This window comes from Lissotriton vulgaris, chromosome 7 (genome assembly GCF_964263255.1).
Source record: "Lissotriton vulgaris chromosome 7, aLisVul1.2, whole genome shotgun sequence".
Lineage (NCBI taxonomy): Eukaryota > Metazoa > Chordata > Amphibia > Caudata > Salamandridae > Lissotriton > Lissotriton vulgaris.
In genome coordinates, this window is record NC_141695.1 from 547570308 (window position 1) to 547587527 (window position 17220).

General features: G+C 49.1%; 1 protein-coding gene across 4 annotated transcripts in view; it reads left to right on the forward strand.

Annotated features, from left to right (window-relative positions):
* The window catches only part of PIK3R5 (phosphoinositide-3-kinase regulatory subunit 5), a 297464-nt gene that overhangs the window by 231489 nt on the left and 48755 nt on the right, over nucleotides 1–17220 (forward strand). The gene's annotated exons all lie outside the window — the stretch shown is intronic.

Consider the following 17220-nt stretch of genomic DNA (forward strand, 5'->3'; position numbering starts at 1 on the left):
AGCTAACTTTTCACACGCACGACAAGCGGACCATTGTACCAGCAGAGTTTGCCAGGCTGGGTGGGAGCTGCTTATTCAACCACCTGGCAGTGCCTCTTCTGGTTCTCTTGTCTGATTTTAGCATCACGCATTTGAATCAGTTGCTGTGGATCTCCCATCTGATCCCGATTTCATCCTGCTCTTTAATACTATTTGTCTGGTGTTCGGGGCTTACAGTTCTCAGCTAAATGTAGAGTCCTAGAAGCACATTCTAGTGCTGTGAGACTACAGGCGCATTGTGGGTAGCTGATATCCCAACATTAGTTGTGAGATTGTCGCCCACACCATCTGCTTGGACTCATTCATTTTTCTTAGGTTTCCCATAGACTGGAGGTTGAGGAGAGCTAAATGCTTTTGTTCAACATGTCTAAACTAGCAGATGGTCACTTAAAACATCAATTTTTCCTAAACTGTTTTCCATAGATCTTAAAATGTTTAGAAACATAATCAAATGCTGCTGTTGCTTTCTCTCCAAGAAAGTTTGGGCAATGCTGGTTAGATGTGATGGCATTAATTTACTATTGAACAAGGACATAATGTTCCTCCTGAATGTAGCACACCGTTAGGCAATCACATAAAGACCATAGTGAATAAATAATGCTATGTGGAAAATAGTAAATACATGCACTGCTAGGTTAGTGGTGTATGGCCTCACCTTAGATGTGTCTGTAAAATGTACATTTTGTCCTGAATTTTGACCCTCTGTACTGAATTTTTGCCCTGAACTTTGTACATTTTATTGTCCTGTCCAGAATTTGCCTCCCTGTCAGGTGGTCCCCGTACGTGGTTCACCCTTGCAAGTGATTTCTGACCTATAGAATGAGAATACATCAGAAAAGCTATATTCTCTTGTTCCTAGAATAGTGGGTTGCATAAATGCGCCTGGCAACTACAATGCTGCATTACTGTTGCCTGGACTACTATTAACATCATCTGAAAACTGAAACAAGCATTAGCAAAGTCAATAATTCTGAAATTGGCAAGTTGATGCGATGCAATTGTTATTTTCCAACTGTTATTTTATTTTAAATGAATATGACAAAAGTAAAATCAAGAAAATCAAGAAAAAAGTGTGCTGCAGCCAAAACTTTTCCTGTACTTAGTGGACCGATCCGTTCAGTAATAATTACATTTGAAAAATAAATTAACCATTTAGTAAAACAGTAAGGATGCTTCATGGTGGGTTAATGTACTTAGAACTGGTATGAAAAACATTTAAGTTTTAACGTGCAAAAATATGATTCCTATATTCTTATTATTATTATATTCTTTATGATGCAAGGAAAATATAGTATTTGCTTTGAATTACTGTAACCTGAAGGCAAAGTTTAGACACAAGAATGACTAATTAGAAAAGTAAAAAGTATGGAAATAAAAAAAATCATTAGCAAAGTAACATATTAGCCTAAAAGCCCTGATGCCAAAGAGCAGTTGTGTTAAGGTGGATGCGCACATGTAATCAGATTTATACTGTGACTCGTGATGTAAAAAAGCCAAAGACTGAAGTCGGAGGACTCATTGTCACATGCTGTATGCACTGGTGGGTGGAAGTAAGATGGGAATGACAATTCAGCAGCTTAGTGCATGAAGAGGACTTACCCAAAACCCCTCTCTGGGTGTATATATTTATGTATTTTTAGGTCTCGCTTACGCAGTGCGCATGCGTTGCATAGGAGGACCTTTAGCCGTAGCTCTGGTCATTTTCAAGCACTCACTCGTGCTTGTGGCGGCATCCACCTTGCGGGAGTGAGCAGGGGTGCGCCACAAGCATGGGTGCAGTGCTTGAAAATGAGCAGACTAAACGTGCAAGCACGCAGCACTCCCGGTCTCTCTCTCTCTCTCTCTCTCTCTCTCGCTCTCTCTTTCTCTCTCCTCTCGCTTTCTCTCTTTCTCTCTGTCTCTCCCGCTCTCTCTTTCTCTCTCTCGCTCTCTCTCTCTCCCCCTCTCTCGCTCTCTCCCCCCTTTTCTCTTTCACAGCCGTGCGGCCAATGTTTGTTTTTAAAGTCTACAATTACAAACCTTCATTTCACGGCCGCGCGGCCGTGGCGCTTTCACGGCCGCGCAGCCAATGCTTGTTTTTAAAGTCTACAAAGCTCTGAACTTTCAGGTATTTTTATTAGTCTTTTCCTTTGGCACCGGTTGCTTTGTATTGAAATAATTCAAGCTTCAGATGAGAGTCTGTGTTAAAATCGGTTATCCAGTGTAGGGCAGACATAATTTGAAAAATGTACACATCTGGCTGCTGACCTATGATGTCTTACAGCTTTACACACGCCACAAACTTTAATCCCAATATGAAAACATAATAAATATTGTTGTGGGTGTGAGATTTGCTCACTGCTGGCCTCTTCACAGAACCCAGTGGCCTATTTTTAAGTAACATGGAAAGTCTAGACTTCGCCTGACAGTCTACCCTTTTCTGCCAACTCCCATAGCAGGGGTCAAGGCTGGGGAGAGCAGGTCTTGTCCTGCAGTCGTTGCCATTTCTTGAAACAGCTATGCCTAAATCCTGTGGAATAAGTCGTTGCCGGTGGTACACCCTCAGGGATTGAAGCTTAATGCCCTCACAGCTAGAAGTCTGATAAGTCGATCTGCCCCTTGCAGCCGCTCTCTGTTGACATGCCAAGCTAACAAAGCTCCAGCGGGGCCTCTGTGGAGAGGTTAGGTGCCCTCTTGGAGGAGAAAGGCCATTCAACGCGTGCTGGAATGTTTATCGTGCGCACGGTTATGAGTGCACATTCTTTACTCTCTAGCATCTAGACACAGATTTTGCAGTAATACTAAAGATAACCCGCCGACCAGTCTGATAGACCCCCATCCCCTAAAAATCTTTGGTTTAATTCCCAGAACAATTTGCGGAGCTAGTGATCGCGACATACCACCCACATCTGTGGGCATCCAGCCCGAAATCTGTGTTGTCCCTTGGACTCGGGGTGAATGGTGACTCTGGAATGTTCTACAGAGATACTGCATCCAAACAATATGCGCAAATCACAAACTCAACATTCTTTCTTATTCACAAATGTTTAAATTCATATACATTATGATCATATTCATGTCTTCAATGAGTAACTATGCATCCAGGTGCCTAAAAAGTTTCATGGTAGTGATGATCTCCGTGACTAAGAAAGTCGTGAATGTGATACCAAGTAGTGACATAGAAAAGGTGTGAGCAGATGATTCAAAACGCCGTAGACAGCTATAATCATGAAAAACTAAGCTGATGACAAACTGTTGACTCCATGCAAAACCATTATAAAAACTGTACCGTGTGGAAACGTGAAACGAGTGAAAAAATGTGCAGAACGCAACAATAAGCCAAGTCGTGCTCGGGGTAAACGCAAGTTAACTTACGACAATGGTGTAGAAATTACGTCTGTCTGAAATACAGAAAGATGTGTAAGTTAGTGCTAGCATAAGCAAAGAGATAGCCAGTGGAGCTCTTGCAATGTGTAAATCCACTTACGTGGTAAGACGAAAAAGAGCGTCTTCAAAAGGGTCTCTCGTGACGATTTATAGACAGCGAGCAAATTGCAGGCTGGTATCGATGCGAAGCATCTGCGGAAAAGACATAAACCATAAAACGTCTGTCTGAGGTCCATGACTGTTAGTGAAGTAGGTACGTAAGCACCCAGCCTGTACTTACATAAATAAACGGACGTGATGGCCAACAGGTACCGGTCCGGTCGCAGTAGACAAACAGTTGTCGAGCGTTCAGCATTCGCGGGGAGAGTTAAAGTAAATAGTTGTGAGGTCACGTGACCGCGTGATTAACGGTGGCCATTTTAACATGGTGAAAAGACGGAAAAGTGAGAAACAGTGCTCTATGGTTAAAAAACAGAGTGAAGTGGAGACAAAATCTCACAAACCGAAAGCAATATGGTGCAAATGAAAGTCTGAAAAAGGACGATGTTAATTAATACTGGGTATGATGTGTGAGTGTAACAGATACCATAAATGGAATCACCGGTGTGATATGCATGCAACTATGTTGCTAGTACTAAATCCTCTTGTTAACAAGACATATATGACCGATATCAGTGAATGTTACTAGACTTTCCAATCTCATAGATCATATAAAATTGTCATGTATACCAAAGAAAATTGTCATGTATACAAAAGTAAATTCATAATTTGTGCTAGCATAAAGAGCACGTATCAATTATTGTATACACATTACAAATAGCATAAGAATTCCATCCTATCATTCAGTCCATTAGGATGCATTGTGTTTAGAAAACTGATCCAAAAGTTCTCTCTTTGTATGAGTCTATTATTGTTGTCCACTCCTTCTTTAATTTCCACAGTTTCCAATACTAAAAACTTTAGTTGAGCAATGCTGTGGTTTTTGTCTGCAAAGTGGGCTGCTAGACCTGATTTGGAATTTTTCATCCTTATATTGCTCTTATGTTGAAGTATTCGCGTTCCTATTTTCCTTGTAGTTTTCCCCACATAACATAGGCCACATGGGCATTTGATCATGTATATGGCATTCATTGTGTTGCAAGTGGCATTCACTCGGAGTTTGATTATGGTGCCTTTCATGGGGTGATTCATGTTTGGTCCTCGGATCACGTTGTTGCAATTACTGCAGTTTTGACATGGTTGCAAACCCTTAAAGGTAGTGACATTCCGTTCAACATCCGATTTTGTTAGCAATTCCTTGAGGTTAGGACCTCTGGTATATGTAAATATGGGTGGTTGTAGATAAATGCCATTGAAATCCGGTTCTGCTCTCAATATAGACCAATGTCTCAGTAGAACTTCATAAAAAGACTGTGCGTGGCATTATTGATTTTTATTTGTAAACTCCCATGAGGACTGGCCCTTTTACTTCTGTTTTTACACAGTATGTCTTATTTAGTCTGGAAGCACTATTTTCTTGATTACGTTTTTCCTACTGCAGGCATGACATGCTTTCCTGCAACATTCAGCGTGTCATGCGCACTTTCATTCTCCAAACCGTCCGTGACAATGGCGGTCTCTTCTTTGGAATATAATAGGTCTCACATTTACAAGAGTTTGAGCTATTGGCTTTGTAAATGACAATTCCTTTTATTTATGTGTTAATTATCAAAACAGATAAATAAAAGGCACTTTTATTTACAATGCCAATAGCTTAAACTCTTGCAAATGCGAGACCTATTGCATTGCAAATGCTTGTTTATTTTGTAACTTTTTTGTTAAACGTGACTTGCGATAGAGCTAAAGCAGTCTCCTAGCCAGAGCTTCAAGTTGCTGCCTCCCCACTCATCAGTTACTTCTACAAGCAGAAATATACTGTTTGAATACCGCCTCCTTATTTCCTCTTTGAGACCCGCCCTCTTTCTGGTTTTAGAAGAATCAGTCACTTCCCAGCCTTTTCAGAGCATTTGAATGTAACAATCTGTTGGTATTCCTAAGATCGTAAGATCACAGGTTTGCATAAAACCTAAAATATAGTTTCTAAATATATTCTTGTTTATCTGCACATGAAAAGCAAAATTTGAATTTGAGTAGGTTTGTGGAGATGTGGTGTCAGCAAGCTAAGAAAATGCGAATAAGCATTGCTGGGGGCCATTTCTTTTTGTGCATGCATCTATATTTTTATGCTATTATATGTCTTGTAACAGCATTTTACAAGGGCTTCAATGTCTAACAAGTTTAGTGGACTAGTGAATGATATTACAATTAGACATATGCACGTTGCGCTTTAAGTCACAGCTTTGGGGGCCGTGGAGTGTGATGACCACTTGAACGAGTGGCTTCGCCGATCGAGCCTGATTATCCTTAGCAATCCAAACAAAAATCCTTCATCTGGGCAGGGGTGAGGTCCACATGGCACACTGCCCTCTCCGGCATTATTTGAGCCCTGAACATACCCCAGATCGATCCTGGATGGGAGGTGGGCGGTGAGAGGCCTACAGACGAGCGGAGTCCCCTAACAGACGTAACGGAGTAGGCGCTCTTGGAGAACCGCATCGTGGGGATCCAGCGTATGGCCCACCTGCGGTGCGCTCAGAAAGTGGGGACCGGGTCTGCTACAGCCCAAGGCAATACGGGTGCCACAGCATCAGGATGCAGGCTGTTCGGCAGATATGTAGACAGAATTGAGTGCAGTATGGAACCTGGTGACTGGGAGAATTAGGGTGGCCAGACGCAGAGGCAGAGGATCAACCCACACTGCCTGAAGTGACTCCAGAGCATGTGAGGTGGTGAATGTACAGAGTGCGGGACAAGCACCAGCGAGAGCAAGCGCAATATCAGGATCGCATAGGAGATTTCAAAACTGTCCACAAGGAGAGAAGACGATCCTGGCGCAGCCATTTTGGGGAGGCCTTGGCTGAAATCCGCTGGCCAGTCGACCGCACACGTGCCCCCCCTGAGAACTGGGCCTACGGTGACGATACCCAGGTACTGCAGGAGGGTCACGACTAGGTGTGGAAGAGGCTGCCAGAGTAGAAGAATGAAGCCTGGGCGCTGTGCACAGAACAATACTGGTCCTGGGGCCAGCTTCATAGAAGAGTGTTCGTGGGCACAGCCGGAGATGATCGGAAGTTGCTTGGTCCTCTGCTTAAAGTGGCGGTCCCACGAGAGGCGTTGATGCAGTCTTGACAGGACATAGGTCCAAGTGGCCCCCCCACAGACCAGACTAGACAAATATGTGGTGCCAAAGGACCAGACAGCCAATTCAGATGGGGCAGATACACCAGGGTAACAAACGGCGTCCCCCCAAGCGGAACAATCGGATCCCACATTGCAAGATTTTATGACCACAATACAAGGGATTAAAGCAGACCTGGTGGGTTTAATCAACACAGGAACCACGGAGGTGTGCCTACTCAGAGCAGACCTTCGCAACATGAGGGACAGAGTGAGTGAAGTGAAGGGTATGACAGCGGAACTGGTGGCGGACATGAAAACCCTGAATAAGCAAGTCCAAGAGTTATTGCAGACGGCAAGGGACCAAGAGGACAAGTTGAAAGACCAAGGGGGGTGTTCCTGCCGCAATAATATTCGAATAATAGGAGTGTCAGAGTAGGCAGAGGGACGGGCAGTGGACCTGTTTGTAGAGGACCTAATATCCAACTCACACCAGCCCACAGGTCTATCAAAATTATTTTCGGGGAACTCGCTGATAGGGTTCCTGGAGTGCGGCCAAAGCCGGGGGCCCTGCCGCATGCCATAATTGCAAGACTATTCTATTACAGAGACAGGGACGTGAGCCTTCAGGCAGCCAGGAGCGCCCAACTGCTGAAGTATGAGAATGCCCTCATCACTTTCTATCCAGATCTTACACAGAAAGTGCAGCAGAAAAGACAAACCTTTCTGGATATCAAAAAGAATCTACGTGACTGAGACATTAAGTACTCTATGCTTTTCCTGGTAACACTTAGAGTAATGGCAGCAGGCAAGGATTTGCGGTTTGACATTCCTAAGGAGGCCCAGGACTGGTTAGACAGCTGGAGGACAATTTCAAAGTCACGTCACCGGCAGCAGACCACATCCAGGGAGAATTAAGCAAATCCCGATGGCGGGCTAGACTCTGGATGCTGATAGATAAGGAGAGAGACAGCTCTGTGACTCCAGAGGCGGCGCCGCAAAGGGAAGCTCTAGGGGTTGGGGTTCCGTGGGACCATGGTTGGTTTAAACTGGCCTAGAGCAGATGTGGTGCGATAACAAGACATTTGTGTCAGCTGGGGACCCTATATGCAGATAAGACTTGCGCCTTCTATGTGTAGCCAAAAGAAAAGTTAAATTGTTGTACTTGCCTAGATACAGCTGGGTAAGCAGAAGATCTTGTATGTAGATGGGTCTTATGCTCCCAATGTACCACCAAAAGTGATGTTAAAGTGTGATATTTGCCTAGATATAGCAGGGTCAGTTGAAGAACCTGCATGCAGATAGATTTTATGCTTCCTACATACAGCCAAAAGCGATGGTAAATTGTTGTGTTTACCCAAGATATAACATGGTACAACACCTACACCACACATATTGACAGGGAATGGGTTAGGGGGATAGGCGGGCTCTCTGCCGCTGAGCAGACTCCAAGTGGGTTTGTTATTCTGTGTCGACAGGCACCCTGCAAGTTTGGGGGTGGGTGGTTTTTAACCCACAGTGCAGGGCGTCAGGGAGGGGGAAGGGTTACTTACAGGGTTGCAGTGTTGGAGTGGCCACTGAAAAGATAGCACAGTTTTAAAGTTATACAAGTTGATTGCCTGGCAGGGCATGGGAGGACGACAAGTTGTACTAATGAGAACTACAGGGCAAGGTAGACTCTTCGCAAACAAATGGTATCTGGGACGAAACTCCAGTTCTCAAACATGTAATAATGGCGGAAATGGGTGCAGATCAGCGCCGGGCATCCCCTGGAGCAGAGTCAGGATTGACTTGGTTCTTGACCTGGATTGTCTATGGACTGTGGCACAAGATCAAGCGTACAGTGATACTGTAGTACCTACGTAGACAGATCCCTGACATAGTATTAATCCAAGAATCCCACCTTGAAGACACCACCTGCAAGGTGTTAGATAGTTTTGGATACAAATTAGTGGCGCATGGGGGCTTCACCACAGGGTCAAGAGGGGTTGGGGTCCTACTCAAGACAATTCTGCCCTTCATTCTCAGAGGGTATGGCACGACCCACTGAGCAAATATGTAGCTATCACAGGCAAATGGGAGGGCAGGGTGCTTAATTTATGCTTGGTTTATCTACCACCAATGTTGCACTCGGACACGTTGATGGAGTTGGGGGCCTTGCTATTGGACCTGCTGGACGGTATCCTAATAATGGGTAGGGTCTTGAATGCCACAATGAATCCAGGGTTAGACAGGATATCGGCGGTAGGCCAAGCGAAGGGACAGGAAGCACTAAAAGATTTTGTGGGTGCAATGGGGCTAGTAGGTTTGTGGAGACTGCACAACCCAGAAGATAGACAACACATGTTCCACTCCAGCTTGCATGGGGGATACTTCCACTTGGATTACTTACTGACGCAAACGATGTACGCACAGTGGTTTATGGGGACGGTGCACGAGGAAACTCTGTCCATTCCCATAACTTCCCATAACTCTCCTGCCTTATGGTATAATGAACAACTGAAGTCTTCCAAATCCAAATGTAAACGCTTAGAACGCCTTTGGAGGAAAGACTATTCCCCGGCTGCAAGCTCACACTATAAGAGCGAGCTCAAACTCTATCATAAAGCCTGTAACAAAGCAAGGGCAAACTTTGTAGCCAAATCTATCTCAGAAGCCACCAACAAGTCGAAAACTCTTTTTAATCTTGTTAAAGAGTTAGCAGGCGCTAATACTTCAGCCAAACCTCTTCCTCTTAACAGCTTCCAGTGTGAGGAACTGGCGAAACATTTTACATCCAAGATTTCGACAATATACCAGGATATAGCTATACAACAATAAGTTCAATCCAAAAGTGCGCAAGACCCCTGCCCCAATACAGATGACATCTATGCCTAACCTCATCTGTCCAACGCGCCGCTTACCTCCTTGCCCGGGATCGATGTCCAAGGTATGCGTGACATCTTAGGGAAGGTTAAATCTGGTTCACCTGCGGACCCCCTCCCGATCTCAATCCTCAGACTCCTGGACACTCCTCTACTTGCCGTGCTATGTCACACCTTAAATCCATCCCTTTCCACAGCTAAGGTCCCGCAATCCTGGAAACATGCCATGGTCTCACCCATTTTAAAAAAAACATCGGCTGACCCTAAAATCCTGTCCAACTTCCGTCCAATATCCCTTCTGCCTGTTCTCTCCAAAATTTTGGAGAAGCATGTCCATAAACACCTCGCACATTTCGCAGAGGCAAACGCCATCCTACACTCTTCCCAATCGGGTTTCCGCACCAGATTCTCGAAGGAGACTACTCTACTTGGAGTTGTGGAAAATCTTCACCTCCTGGTCAACAAGGGGGACTCAGCTGCGCTGATTCTACTCGACCTCAGCGCGGCGTTTGACACCATTTCCCACAATTTACTACTTGCCTCTCTCTCCAACATGGGCATAAAAGGAAAGGCACTAGACTGGATTGCATCTTTCCTGCATCTCAGGACTTTCCAAATCTCCTCCAGTACGGCGGCTTCTGATAGATACATCTGCCGTGTGGATTCCTCACCTTGTGAATATCCCCCTTGCGCCAGCAACGTTCGGAAAATTCTTCGTAGCACGCCGGCGTGGACGACGTCATAGGAGCACGGCATCGCGCGCGACTCCGTCTGACGTCACCGACTCCATATAAGGCCCACGTCGGCGTGATGACGTCAGTTCCCTTTTTTCCGCGTTGTCGACGCTAACGGTTTCTGGGATCTTCTGCGATACTTTTGTATCTTCTCTGTTTAGCTGTTACAGTTTTCTCTGTTGGATTTCACTTCTTCGCCGAGGATGTCGTCGAGGAAGACAGGTTTCAAACAATGTGGTTCCTGTTCAAAGATGATGTCGATCACCGACCCGCATTCCGACTGTCTGTGGTGTCTTGGTTCGGGTCACGATGTTAAGAACTGTAGTTCCTGTGACAAGATGAACCCCAAAGCCTTGCGAGAACGGGAGGCGAAGCTTCTGCTTGCAAAGGTGAAGGAAAGAGAAGCCGGAAGGTCTTCGAGGTCGGTATCCAGGCGCTCGAAGTCGAGGCAGCTGTCGCGGTCGAAGTCGAGGTCGGCTTCGAGGGCCAAGGCGAGGTCGAGGTCGAGAGAGAGATCAAGGTCCAGAGAGAGGTCGAGGTCCAGAGGGAGGTCGAGGTCCGGATCCAAGTCGGCCTCGGGCCATGCTTCGAGCTCCTCGAGAAAGAAGCATAAGAGGAGTAAGCATCACTCCAGACGCCACTCTGGCAAGGAATCTTCGGATTCGAGGAAGAAGTCACGTAAACATCACAAGGACTTCGTGTCTCCCTCTCCGGCTCGATCTCACGTTGGTTCTCCAGTTCAGGAGCCGGAACAGGATCTGGAGTCGCACCATTCATCGGTGCATGAAGAAGAGGTTCCTCAAGCACCGACTCCGGTTGTGGAGCCTGAAGAACAAGAGGGCCAGGGTGCGCCTTTGCCGGATCAGCCTCCTTCGGAGTGGCCGTTGGGTTCGTACCCACCCTTTCCAGGTCCAGGTCTGGATCCCTCGCAGTTTTTAAACGCCATGTTTGGGGTTTACTCGAGGGCAATGTATCCCACTGGTGCGCCTGTTGGTCCCATGGGTCCTTTGTCTTTCAATTTGGGTGTGCCCCAGGCTTATGCCCCGGCCCCCTTTATGCCGTTTATGCCGACGCCTTATACTCCTTGGCTCGGTACGGCGCCGCCGAGGTCGTCGACTACGCTTGCGGCTTCGCCGACTCCGGATCGGCTTCGTGGTGATTCGGATCGTGGTGCTTCCCGTCCTCAGGCTCCTCGCTCGACGTCAGCTCCGGCGCCGTCGGAGTCGTTGCCGGATCCATCGACTTCGGTCCGCATGGAATGGTCGAGGCGCAGGGCTCAACGCCTCTTGGAGGAGAAGGAGTATATGGACTCCGAGGTTGAGGAAGGAGAGTTGCAAGATCAGGGGGATTGTTTTGAGGATCTTCAAAACGCAAGTGGCCTGGAACTTTCTCCTGAGTGGGGTTTGCCATCCGTTTCTGACACTCCATCTAAGGACTTGGCACCCTATCATGTTGGTATTAGGAAGGCTGCAGATTTGCTAGGCTTGACTTTGCCCACAGTTGAATACAAGCCCAACATCCTTACGGAAGTTTTGCATTCGCCTTCTTCAAATTTGGAGCCTACACTTCCTTTTACAGAGGCATTGACTGAACCAATAAAGGAGGTCTGGAAGAGACCTTTGTCTGCTCCTGCGGTTTCCAGGTCAGTGGCAAGGCGTTACAGGGTGGCTCCTGATGACCCTGAATTTCTTTCCTCGCATCCTGCACCGGAGAGTCTGGTAGTGCAGGCCGCCTGTTCCAACAGGGCTGCGGGCTCTTTCCCACAGGTGCCGGCAGACAAGGACTCTAAGAAATTGGACCAGTCTGCAAAAAAGATTTTCTCCTCGGGTAGCATGGCCTTGAAGTCCACCAATGCTACTTGCCTTTTGGGGAGATACGTTCATGCGTTGATGGACTCTGTTAAACAACTTTCTCCTAAGCTTCCGGAGGACGATAGGAAGAACTTTAACGAGGTGGTTGCTGATACTCAGGCTGCAGCTCGTATGGTTATACAGAGTGGTATGGACACGGTGGACTCTGTTGCCAGGATTATGGGCTCTACTGTTGCAACAAGAAGGGCCGCATGGCTTAAATCCTCCGATTTTTCTCCTGATGTTCAGTCTACATTGTTGGACTTGCCATTTGATGGGACAGGCCTCTTTGGCAAAAAGGCTGACGTAGCTCTGGAGAGATTCAAAGACAGCCGGGCTACGGCGAAGTCTTTGGGCCTTCAGTCAAGGGGCTCTGCGGCTAGGAAGTTCAAGGGTTTTGGCAGATCCAATTTTCGTCCCTACAACCAAGGACAGCAGCAGCAGCAGCAGCGTCAGAATCCTCTGTATAAAACCTACAGAGGAAAGCAAAGGGGCCGTGGTCGTGGACGCCAGGCCTCCTCCTCCTCCTCCTCTTCCTCTAATAATCAACCCCCTCCCTCTGCAGCAAAGCAGCCCTAGATCCGCCATTCTGGATCATGTAGCTCCGGTGGGGGGTCGGCTTACTCATTTTCTACGGGATTGGGAATCGGTTACATCAGATCTTTGGGTTCTCAATCTCGTAGAAAATGGGTATGCTCTTCCTTTCCAGGAGTTCCCTCCCAATTACCCTCCTTGCCAGGGTTTTTGTTCGGAGGACCACCTTGTTCGCCTACAGGAAGAAGTCCTGGCTTTGTTCAAAAAGGGTGCGATAGAGGTGGTTCCAGAGCAGGAAAGGGGTCAGGGGTGCTACTCCCGGTATTTCCTGATCCCCAAGAAGGATGGCAGGTTACGTCCAATCCTGGACCTCAGGATTTTGAATCTCTATCTCAAGCAGGAGAAATTCAAAATGCTCACTCTTGCGCAGGTTCTTCAAGCGCTGTTGGAAGAAGACTGGATGGTGTCAATCGACTTGCAGGATGCGTATTTTCACATCCCAATCCTGAAGTCGCACAGGAAGTATCTCCGTTTTACGGTGGGATCGCAACACTACCAGTTTGCGGTCCTTCCGTTTGGTCTTACTACTGCGCCTCGAGTTTTCACCAAGGTGATGGCAGTGGTGGCGGCACATCTCAGGAGGTTGGGGATACCTGTATTCCCGTATCTGGACGACTGGCTGATCAAGGCGGAGTCGCCCGAGAGGGTGCTTCATCACCTGCAAGAGACATCGCAGCTGTTGTTCAGGTTGGGTTTTTCAATAAACGTGCCCAAATCTCACCTGGTGCCCTCCCAGCGCAACCTGTTCATAGGTGCGGTACTGGACACTACTGTATGTCGTGCATTCCCTCCTCCGCAAAGGATTCGCGACATTCAGGAAATGATTCCTTTATTTCACAGTGGAGCGGTTGTTCCGGTCCTGAAGGTCCTTCGCCTGCTCGGTCTGATGGCTTCTTGCATTCTCCTGGTCAACCATGCACGCTGGCACATGAGGGCACTCCAGTGGTGCCTCCGCAGGCAGTGGTATCAACACAACGGGGATCTCGGATAGTCAGTGAGGATCTCCAGAGAAACTGCGGCGGATCTGTCTTGGTGGGGCGTGGAAGGCAATCTCTCACAAGGAAAGCCTTTTCAGCTTCCTCCATCGGTGGCCACGGTGATAACGGATGCATCCACTCTAGGGTGGGGTGCTCATCTGGGGGATCTGGAGGTCAAGGGTCTTTGGTCTCCGGAGGAAAGGTTGCTTCACATCAACCTTCTAGAATTGCGGGCCATACGTCTGGCGCTCAAGGCGTTCCTCCCTTCCCTTCGCGGTCGGTCGGTCCAGGTCCTGACGGACAACACGACCGCGATGTGGTACATCAACAAGCAGGGAGGAGTAGGGTCGTGGTGTCTTTGCAAAGAGGCTCTGAGTCTCTGGTCCTGGGTTCAGGACCACCAGATATGTCTGATGGCGAATCATCTGGCCGGGGTCCTGAACGTGCGTGCGGACATTCTCAGTCGGCAGTTCTCTGCCGACCACGAGTGGAGGCTTCACCCGGAGGTTGTTCGCAACATCTTTCAGATGTGGGGAACTCCTCGGGTGGATCTGTTCGCCACTTGCGAGAATGCTCACTGCCCGTCATTCTGCAGTCTCCAGTATCCGATGCAAGGAGCATCGGGGGACGCGTTTCAGTTGAGCTGGGGAGGTCAGCTCCTTTACGCGTTTCCTCCCATACCCTTGATTCCTCGGGTTCTGAGGAAGATTCGCCAAGACCGGGTCGCCCCGGATTGGCCAAGAAGGGTGTGGTACACAGATCTTCTCCACCTCTCCTCTCACCCACCGCTCCGTCTCCCTCTCAGGGCAGACCTCCTCTCTCAGATGGAGGGGCAGGTTCTACACCCCCACCTCCAGACATTACACCTTCATGCCTGGAGATTGAACGGGGCAATCTGAATTCTTTCTCTCTCCCTCACGATGTGGTGGATGTCATACTTTCTGCCAGGCGCGACTCCACCAAGTCCATTTATTCGTATAGGTGGTCTAAGTTTGTATCTTGGTGTAGGGAGAGGGATGTTGACCCGTTAAAGGCTCATTTATCTGATATCTTGTTGTTTGCTCTTTCTCTGGCGCGGCAAGGGTTTGCTGTTGCCACTGTTAAAGGTTACCTTTCAGCCTTATCGGCTTTTCTCTGTTTGCCGGATCAGCCCTCTCTTTTTAAATCACCTGTGGTATTGAGGTTTTTGAAGGGACTCACTAATAGGTTCCCTCCTTCTCCCTTCATTGTGCCTCATTGGGACTTGAATCTTGTGTTGACCTATCTGATGGGTTCGCCGTTCGAACCCTTACACAAGTTTCCAATGAGGCTTCTTTCTTTTAAGACGGTCTTCCTGGTTGCAATTATCTCGGCAAGGAGGGTAAGTGAGCTTCAAGCACCAGCACCCGCCAAGTCGAACACCAGCAGCACCCACCTCAAGTGCATCCTGCTCAACACCCGCTCCGTCCACAGACACGCCATCGAACTCTGGAACCTTCTAGACGCCACAGCCCCTGAAGTTGCCTTCCTCACGGAGACCTGGATGAACGCCTCTTCAGCTCCCGACATCGCCATCGCTATCCCAGAGGGCTACAAGATCGTCTGGAGGGACCGCAACGCCAACCAGATGGGAGGAGGCATCGCCATCATCCACAGGAACACCATCCGTCTCACGACCAGCACCGACAACACCCTGACCAGCGCCGAACACCTGCATTTCCAGATCCACACCAACCCGAACACCACCCTCAGAGGCACCCTGATCTACCGACCCCCGGGACCACGCACACAATTCAGCGAGGACATCGCCGACTTCGTCAGCCCGCATGCCCTCCCCTCCGCTGACTACATCCTCCTAGGGGACCTCAACTTCCATCTGGAGAATAACAACGACCGCAACACCAGCACCCTGCTCGACAACCTCGCCAATCTTGGACTCAAGCAACTGGTGTCCACCCCCACCCACCTCGCCGGACACACACTTGACGCAGTCTTCTCTTCCAGCACAGACGTCGACTTCAGCCACGCCAGAGAGCTTCAATGGATGGACCACAGCTGCGTCCACTTAGCCTTCAAGAGAACGACGACCCACCACCACCAGCAACAGGCCGCCCGCAGAAGCTGGAACAAGATCACAGCAGACCAGCTCGCCACCTCCCTGAGCCAGCACCCTCCTGCCAGCTCAGCGAACCCCAGCCAGGCCGCCGACAACCTCACGAAGTGGATCAGCATCTGCGCGGACGAACTCGCCCCGCTGAGGACCCCGCCCAGCAGACCCGGCAGCAAGAAAGCCCCTTGGTTCACCGACGAACTCAAGAGCTCCAAAAAGAACTGCCGAGCCCTCGAGAAAGTATGGAGAAGGGAACCTACACCGGACAACAGGACCTCCTTCAAGCTTGCCACCCGGAAGCACCACCAGCTGATCCGCACCGCCAAGAAAACAGCATTCAAGGACCGGTTGGACAACAACGCACACAACTGCAAGGAACTCTTCAACATCATGAAAGAGCTCTCCAACCCCAGCGCAGGAAACAACGACATCACCCCATCGCAAGACCTCTGCAACTCCCTCGCCGCATACTTCCACAACAAGATCGCGGACATACACAGCAGCTTCAACAACCAACCACCGCACACCATGACCGAACAACCACCCCCCACCACCACCCTCCACGCCTGGACCCCGATCAGCACCGAAGACACCATCCGCACGATGAACTCCATCCACTCCGGATCACCGACCGACCCCTGCCCTCACCACGTCTTCAACAAGGCCGACGCTGTCATCGCACCCCACCTGCGAGACATCATCAACACCTCCTTCGACACCGCCACCTTCCCTGAGAGCTGGAAGCACGCCGAACTCAGCGCTCTACTCAAGAAACCAACAGCGGACCCCACCGAACTCAAGAACTACCGCCCCATCTCGTTCCTCCCGTTTCCAGCCAAAGTCATCGAGAAGACCGTCAACAAGCAGATGGCCGCCTTCCTCGAGACGAATGGATCCCTCGACCCCTCACAGTCCGGCTTCCGAGCCAATCACAGCACCAAGACCGCCCTCATCGCCGCCACCGATGACATCCGAGCCCTGATGGACAACGGAGAAACAGCGGCCCTCATCCTCCTAGACCTCTCCGCGGCATTCGACACTGTCTGCCACCGCACCCTAGTACAGCGCCTCAGCAACATCGGAATCCAGGACAAGGCGCTGGAATGGATCATCTCCTTCCTCGACGGAAGAACACAGAACACAGAGAGTCCGCCTACCACCGTACAAGTCAGAGGCCTCCGAAGTCATCTGCGGCGTCCCTCAAGGATCATCTCTGAGCCCCACCGTCTTCTACGTCTACATGAGCCCCCTCGCGGCCATCGCACGCAAACACAACCTCAGCATAATCTCCTACGCCGACGACACCCAGCTGATCCTCTCCTTGACCAACGACCCCGCCTCCGCCAGAGCCAACCTGCACGAAGGGATGAAAGAGGTAGCCGAACTCTGACAAGACGGAGGTCCTCATCCTGGGCTCTTCACCCTCCGCCTGGGACGACTCCTGGTGGCCTCCCGCCCTGGGCACCGCACCCAAACCGACAGACCATGCAC